Here is a 9182-nt window from a genome sequence, read left to right on the forward strand (position 1 = left end):
ACTCGCCGCCTCACCGAAACGCCCCAACAAAAGCCCAGCACGTCAGCAGAGCGCCTGCTGGGGCCCTGATTCCGCTCGTTTATCAAATGGCTCCTCACGTTGCGATAAACGTCGGCTGGGGGGAAACTTGATGTGCACACAGACGTTCCTTCGAACAGCAGCAGATAAACGCTGGATGGGAGCACTTCTCTGAGTGACAGAGAGATCGACTGATCTGTTATCTCTGTTCTCAGCATGTGTACTGCGCGTGTAACTGTGGCTACCGCGCGGTGGTACTCCCCAGACCGTCTCTCCTTTTTCGGAGGGAGATTACCACAAAGAGCTTCTGAGAAAAGTTTCCAAGACGTCCACCTCGGTGTGAGGCCGCTGAGCTGGAGGGCAGCACACAGGCGGGTCGCTGGCTGCCCCGCGGGCAGAGAGCGCGGGTGCTGCTGCGGTGCTAGCGGTGGCTGAGGGTTTGCTGCTGCTTTGGTTGTCTGGGAAATCAATCGTTCTGCTTAAATACGAAAGGAGTAAGTTACGTCATTACTTTTTATTTTGTTACTGAAATTTGATAGCAAGTCCCATTCAGATTACCTGGTCCTAACATACTTAGTAACCTGCTAGGCTTTTATTTAAAAAAAAAAAAAAAGGAAAACTAGTAGGACCCACTGTGTTGCTGCATAACATCCATGTGAAATCAGAGGCAACCAAGCCCTGTGGTCCCACAGAAAAACAAAAGAGCCCTCCCCTCCTACACGTTCTTCCCACCTTACTAGGTATCAGTTGCTTCTTTTCTAGGCTAAAGTGAGCTGCTGATCAAGACATACCAACCTCTCTTTAATCTTGCTAGGAATGTCTGATGTAAGATTTAATGTCCTGCCTTACCATGGAAACAAACTGTGCTGAGGCAGTGGGTTCATATCAGTAAGTGTTGTAACTGTAGAACAGGCTTCTTAGCTAGATATCTTTGCTGAAGACTTCACAGAAAAACATTAACCATTTTGTCATTTGAATGATCATAACTAGGATTCAGGGTTAGTAGTGCTGGGTGTGTGATTATTTGTAGTACTTTAGTTTGGAAGGGACTTCTGGATCTTGCTTGGTCCAAACCCCTTCTCCAAGCAGGGCCAGCTTCAAAGCTAGAATGGATTGCTCATGGCCTTGTCAAGGTTGGAGGATCTTCAAGGAGAAGATCGTCTTATGGCATAACCTGAATAGGAATTGTTTTACAATCTTGGATTTAGACAGAAACAACAGTTAATTTACTTTCTAGACATAGGTTTCTTCAGAAAAAGGATGTAGAATTACATTTCTAGAGCCACATCTGCATGCTAGAATAAATGGACTTGTTCTCAGAAATGCTAAATATGCTGTAGTGTTCTCAGACTGTGTGGTTTTGTTTGTAATGGAGAGAGAAGATGTTACATCCTGAATGCTTGTTGATGCTGTCCTCAAGAGCAGAACTGCCTGCTGTGCAGATCAGAAGCCATGGGAGCATGCAGGACCCTTCACGGCTGAGCAGGTCCAGAGAAATAACAACCTGCCAGTCAGTCATGGTTGCAAATGTGGTTTGCAGACAACTGCTTTATCAGAATGTCTAGTGGTTGGCATCCACTGGGATATAGATATAGACAAAGTGATGAAAATAATGTTTGTGGATAGAAGATCTGCAGCTGAGATACAAGTAGATCTCACAGTCATAGACCAGGCCTGGAACACCAAACGTGTCACATGTTGCATACTAATAGGGAAAGGGCCTATCCTCTCATCTCCCAGTGAACTCAGTACATGCTACTCCTGTTTTTGAGCTCACTTTCCCCGCTTCATTGACCAATTTTTACAAAATCTGTTGCACATTTTCAGTTGTCCTTGAAAACTGCAGCACTGCCAAAAATCTATTCAAAAGGTTTGGTACCTAAAGAAAAAAATTCCAAGTTTAATAAAGTTATTTGTTGGAGGTCAGACTTCTAGTCAGCGAAATGTCACAATGATAGTTGCTTGTCTTAGACCCAGAAAAAGGTACACAATCACTGCTGATTGCTACAAAGACAGAAAACCCCAACAAACTGAGTGGTGAGGATTTGAATGCACAGTAAACCACAGTGTATTGCAGATTGGTTTTTTGTGTTAATTATTTAGTGGTGGCTTTATTTTATAGATTACATTCACAGGAGGACAGGGAATGAAGACTGAAATCCAATTCTCATGATTAGGCAAAAATGTTATTCTGTGATCATATGTTACATTTGCAATAATGCTATGCAAAATGACTCATATGTAAATACGTCATTTAACCACTGGGAAGGTTATTACTATGACCAGTCTGGGAAAAAAAAACTGCAGGGAAAAAAAAACTTAGAGGGAAAAATGTATGACAGATTTTAACACAGAAATACATGGAACAAAAACCCCATAAAATGGGTAGAGCATTTAACTTATAATACGTTTAGCAGTTAGCAAATGTTCTTTTGTTTTGGCTTTTAAAATATTGCTGCTAAATTAGTAAGCAGTTTAGCACTTCAAACTTCTAAAATATGTGAGTTTTTTATAGTTCATTTATAGTTCATTCTATTTTTTTGCTGTTTTATAAGGTAGTAACTTCTCTGGCAAGACAGTTCAAGAGTCCGGTGCACTGAAAAAATGTCTGATTTCCACTGTGTATTAGGCAAGTAGGGAGGTCTTTTCTGGCAGAAATTGTCAGGTACCTGGGTGATGCTGTATTAGTACATTTCAACCTACAGAGGGTTTGTTACACAAATGGAAAACACAAATACCTCTTATTGCCATTATGACCATTGCCACAAGAGAAACTTCTGTGCCAAAAATCTAGGACATGGCAGTCCCAGCCATGTTTCCTATTCTATTTCTTACAAACAACATCATCTGTGTACATTTAAATTCTTATGGTTAGATATAGGCTTGAGTAATTTTTTACTGATCTTCATGTTCCTATTACATTTTGATGGTCTTTAATACCCTTTGTTGCAACCTGAGCCATACCAGAGGAATGTGTCAGCTGCACTTAAAGAATTAAGGTTTGCAAGATTCAACTTAGTTTACAAAATGATTGTTTTCCTCTTTTTTCTGAAGAGCACATGGAAGGAAGAGCATAGGCTTTAGCCTGCTCTAGACTGCTAGGGTACTCACAACAGTGGCAAACTATAGAGTCAGGCTGCTGAGTAGCTTAGTAAGAAGAGGGGATAAATTGTTCTATCATGCATCCTGGGCATCAGCATACTGTTTGCTGTGTTGTATTCCTCTTGCTAAAGGGATTTATTTTACTGGTTTAGGAGACAAAAGCTGTCTGTCAGGTGGAATTTTTAGTACAGAAGCACCCTTTCCTGTTGTGTTTTCCAAAATGTCTATAGACACTGGAACAGGTTGCCCAGAGAAGCTGTGGATGCCCCATCCCTGGAGGTGTTCAAGGCCAGGCTGGATGAGGCTTTGAGCAACCCGGTCTAGTGGAAGGTGTCCCTGCCCATGGCAGGGGGGTTGGAATATGATGATCCTTCCAACCCTGACCATTCTATGATTCTATATTTGTCCAAAGGATGAAAACATACAAATATACACAAATACATACAAATAGATCTTTATTAAGTAGGTTAGTATACTAGAACACTTTTAAATATAAATATTTAAATATATCAGTAAATAAATACATGTGTGTAGGCAAATATATCTGTTAAAACAATATCTGTAGCCATCAAAGTAACCTCAGTAAAAATAGTGGTTTGCATGTCATGATCACTCATGCATGTTACCTAAGCCTCAGGGTGGGAGGTTTTAGGAAAAAAAAAAAAAAAAAAAAGGAAAAAAATTACGTATGTGGCCTTATCCTCATAATTGGAGCCATCAAACAACATAAAGGGCCAGTTATTTTCAGCATCTGCTTGAGCTGTTATTTTGTTCAGACGGATAATTGAAATGTTCTTCTACAAAGTATTTTTTTCCTCTGTACTTGTGTCTTTTTGTTTTGCAAAGGATGACCTAACCCTTGCCTTATAGCTTCAGTAATTGAAAAAATAATGACTTAGCATTAGTGTTTATAGTATGTATCAAAACACAAATTTCATTATTTGTTTCAGGATATTGGGAGGGAGTAGATTTCTCAACTTGCTTGTAGGCATTCCATTCTTTTCATCTTGACATAAATGTTCTGTGATGCAGGATGAACTAAAAAAAAAGGAAGGTAAACACTAGGTAAAATGGAAATGACACCTCCTAAAATGTGTATCATTTTGTGACTCTGTAAAAACCTGGATTTTGTAATCTCCAGTAGGAGTCATTAGGGTCAGATCTAAATTCACACAATCTTCTCTGTTAGCTGTACCACATGCTGAACTTAAAATGGCTTTGGTTTGCCTTCTGAAATAACTTTCTGAATTACTACGGATGGAAAACCAGCTCACCGTATCACACTGTCTGCAAGTCCTTGTCTGGAAGAGCCTGTGTTCATCTGCAGCATAACTTTTAATAAAATATTTAGCCATATGGTACTGAAGGTAGACAGCGTGTTCCAGCACTTTGTTGCATAGACAGACTGGTACGTGCTGTTTCCAAGGGAAAAAAAAGCCCCTTGTATGTCATTAGAGCCTGAGACCTTTGCAGTCATTTAGCTTATCAGAACAACATTTTTGTTTTAAAAGTCTCACCCATCACCCAAGCAGGAGTGAAAACATTAATTTGTAGCACAGCTTGCTTGCTCTTTGTCTGACACAGATGCTCATTTATGTTGTTGACCTTGTTTAAATTTTCTCAAGCACATACATACATACCCATGCCTAAACAGAAAGCACATACCCAGAATAAATAATTTAATTGAATACAAAAGTCTTATCTATGCTACAGGGAAGAAAGCGTCTATCTCCACACAGGCAGATTCAGATATCCTTATGCCCTGAATCTAAGTCAAATGTAGTTCTTCATAGTCAAGTATTCTTCACGTGAGTGTATCAGTATCATCCATTTGAGTCAGTTTCTGAGAGAACATAACTGTGCAAAACCAGATTGTTGATTTTGATGATTTGCTTCTGTAAAACTTGAAGTCACTCGAATAATTTTCTTCTCAAATTATTTTCACTGGGATAGGGTTAATTTTCACAAGAAGCTGGGAGGGGGCACAGCCAGCATAGACAACCAGAACTAGCCAAGGGGATATACCATGCTGAGGTCATACTCAGGAAGTGTGGATGTCAGAAGGAGAGGTAGCCTGGGGAGGTTTGGTCTTTGCTGCTCAGAAATACGCTGAGCATCTGTTTCCAGGTGGTAAGCAATTGTATTGTGTATTCGAGCAATTGTATTGTGTATTCTTATTAGTATTATTGATATCATTCTCTTATATTTTCTTGTGCTGTATTATTAAACCTGTCCTCATCTCAAGTTGTGGGGTTCTACCTTTTGTTCTTCCAGTTCTCCTGCCTACCTTACGGCAGGGGGGAGGGGTGAGTAAGCAGCTGCGTGGTGCTCGTGTCAGGCCAACTTTTTTAAAAACAAAACCAGAATTGCTATCTACACTGCAGCCATGTCAGCATTCCAACCATGCCAAAGCTTGGTCCTGCACACCACGGTGCAAGCCTACAAAAAACATTATTTGCTTGGAAGCATTTAACAGGTAGATGTTCTGTCCAGTCTAAATAGGACATGAACCTTAAGGATGAAGAGCAATAGAGAAAGATGAAGTCAAGAGAAGTAACCGTATTGCTTCCACTGGCTTGCTGAGTAACCTAGCCTGCATTCCTTTGCTGTCCCATTTACACCAGATGTATCTTTATTTTGACATACTGATGGGCCAAACTGTTGTAATTTGAATTTAAGCACAATTATAACAATTATATTATTATAATATATTTGTAACAGGGGGTGTCTTGTACTTTTAAAGTAATGCTAAACTACATGCTGGAGGGAAGGGATGCCATCCAGAGGGACTTTGACAGGCTTGAGAGGTGGGCCTGTGCAAACCTCATGAAGTTCAACAAGGCCAAGTGCAAGGTCCTGCACACGGGTTGGGGCAATCCCAAGCACAAATACAGGCTGGGTGGAGACTGGATTGAGAGCAGCCCTGAGGAGAAGGATTTGGGGGTGTCGGTAGATGGAAAACTGAACATGACCCAGCAGTGTGCACTTGCATCCCAGAAAGCCAGCTGTGTCCTGGGCCGCATCAAAAGCAGTGTGTCCAGCAGGCTGAGAGAGGTGATTCTCCCCCTCTACTGTGCCCTTGTGAGACCCCACCTGGAGTACTGCATCCAGCTCTGGTGCCCCTGGCATAAGAAGGACATGGAGCTGTTGGAGTGGTTCCAGAGGAAGGCCATGAAGATGATCAGAGGGCTGGAGCACCTCCCATACGAGGACAGGCTGAGAAAGTTGGGGTTGTTCAGCCCGGAGAAGAGAAGGATTCGAGGAGACTTTGTAGCAGCCTTCAGGTACTAAAAGGGGGCCTCCAGGAAAGATGGAGAGGGACTTTTTATGAGAACATGTAGTGATAGGACAAGAGGTAATGGCTTTAAACTGAAAGAGGATGGATTTAGATTAGTCAAAAGGAAGAAATTTTTTGCTGTGAGGGTGGTGAGGCACTGGAAGAGGTTGCCCAGAGAAGCTGTGGATGCCCCATCCCTGGAGGTGTTCAAGGCCAGGCTGGATGAGGCTCTGAGCAACCTGGTCTAGTGGGAGGTGTCCCTGTCCATGGCACGGGGGTTGGAACTCAATGATCTTTAAGGTCCTTTCCAACCCAAACCATTCTATGGTTCAATGATTCTGTTTCCTTGATTCTATGATTCTGACCTAGTTTTCTTGTAGTCCTAAAAATCAGGGTGGTAGTGAGTGTTTAAATCATACAAATGTGTGTGTATGTGTCAGATGGGCAAGGTGCATATTTTCTTAAAATACATCTAGTACACCATAAGAACATACTGCTTCGTCAAGGACTACATTTTCCAGAGATTGTAAAATCTTGTCTAATTTATCCTATTTGAAGGTGTCCATTTGGAGAGTATTTTGTTTGTTTTCTTTTGATTCTTGCTTTTCCCTCCATTGACTATTAGGGCATCTTCTATGGAAGTTAAACAGTTGGGGGTAGTCTTGGGAGAAAGGAATGCTTGTGTCTAAAGCATCATTTACTACACTATGGAAGCAGGAAGACAATTTGTAAAGGCACTTATGCTTCTATTTTCTTGTGTTTGTGGCAACACTCAACCGTTAGTGCCAGAATAAAAGCTTCTAAATAGTCACTTAATATGTTCCTCAAAGAAGTAAACTCAGAAGGTTTTTACAATTGATTGATTGGTCATTGGTAAAAATCAGCTAATTAATACTAATCACATTGTGAAGAAAGCAACACAATGTTACCATTGTTTACACAATAAAAGCAAGAGACTTTGTGTCCCTAGAGCTTTTCATAAAATAGATCATTCTTTGGCTAGTCTGTTCTTACAGTCTGAAAACCACTACAAAGTATATGAACTACACCTGAGTGCAGTGTTGCATTTTTGAGTGCTGTAGGTTTACAAATCTAATTGCAGTTAAAACAGGTCCTTGCCCAGAGTTGCACATTCTTTCATCAGTAGTTTGGCTCAGGAAATTTCACTTAAAAGTTTTCATGGCATTTCAAGGCACTAGCAAATCCTTCTGATTCCATCAAAAATACACCATGACAAAGAAATAATTCTAACACATAGGTAAAAACTTAGCTTAAGGAATCCCATACACCTAGGCCACAGATGGAGGACAATGTGCTCATAATGATCGTAACATCTCTGGGTAACAAGCACATGGTGCTCAGATGGCTGTTGAAGAAGGGTTGGACCCACTCATTTGGTAGCACAGTTTTGCTAGGAATCATGTTGTTTTTGGTAACTTTCCAAGCTTGTGCCTTAGTCTTCAAGGAAAGTACATTTAGTTGTCTCAGAATTTGTTCCTGAAGAAGTTTTCAATTCGGAAGGGCAAGGTTGGTATTTCCTTTGTTTGTTACTCGAGATTGTAGCATCAGATAGCTGCTGGGAAATAGATCAGAAAATTTAACTTTTTTCCTAGTATGAGAAAGTTACCCAACACTGTACAGTTCTATACTTTATGTTTTTCTGGAATAATATGTTTCTTATGCAAGTGAAAAAATATATAAAATATATGTTCTGTTAATTTTACTACTGAAGAAGAAAGTGTGAGGAGTCAGTTTCCTGGCATGCCTAGGCCTCAGGTGGCTCTTGTGGGACAGATTTTATTTCCTTCAGCATGAGCTCAAAAGCAAACCAAAGATCGCAGTGGAAGCACCATTTATAGCACCTGTGACGGGAAGCTACAGAAAGTTGTCAGCTCTTCAACTTTGTTTTTACTCCCGCTACCTTCTGCAGACTTTTATTCCTTCCGGTTTGGAGGAGGTGAGTTCGGCTATGATCTCTCACAATTTGTAACATGATGTGAAAGAAGCCTCTGCTTTCTCAGACTAATTTCAGGAAGCTGATGTATCATTAGTCAGATAAATTTCATATGTTAGGATAAAGAAGTTCATATCATGCAAAAGAGATAACCAAAACCTGTAGCAAAAAAAAAACACCTCTCAGTTTATTAGATGTATCGATTTTAACAGCTGCCATTTGCTTTTCATTACAACCACTGACTACAGTTGTAATCCATACCATGCCTACAGCTCTACTTACAGCTAATGCTAATTACCCTAGGTGTTGCTGACTCCTGGCAGCTTCTCCACTGCACCTGGTTCTTTAACACCAGTTACTGTTTCTTTTCCATCTATTTTTGAAAGTCTCCTATGCTTTCTGGTAGCCCTGACTGAAGAAGGTGAGGAAATGCTTCCTCAATAGTTACGCTGCAGTGTTTAATTAATATACAAATAATGGAAATGGATTTGGGCTACACCTTGCTTTAGTGTGGCCTGAGGGCATGGTTTCTATGTCAGTCAAAGAACTGACTGCCTGTGCAATTAATAGTCAGAATGCAAAATTTGTACCGTAAAATTACACTTAAACAGAGGGAGTTCCAAGAGAGAAATACCTCCACTGGTGTCTCCTCAAAGTCAATTGCCTGTAAAAGCTGGTTAAATTCTTATCAGTTCCACTGTCTTGGTGATCTAGGATATTCTGAACTAGAACTGAAAAATGTGTAAGTAAAAAGTAATATTCTGTAGTGTTTACCTCTTTTCCTGTCCCCCCCCCCCCCCCGGGCTCCCCCTTTTTTTTTTTAAAAAAAAA

This window comes from Pterocles gutturalis, unplaced genomic scaffold, assembly GCF_000699245.1.
Source record: "Pterocles gutturalis isolate BGI_N339 unplaced genomic scaffold, ASM69924v1 scaffold3522, whole genome shotgun sequence".
Lineage (NCBI taxonomy): Eukaryota > Metazoa > Chordata > Aves > Pterocliformes > Pteroclidae > Pterocles > Pterocles gutturalis.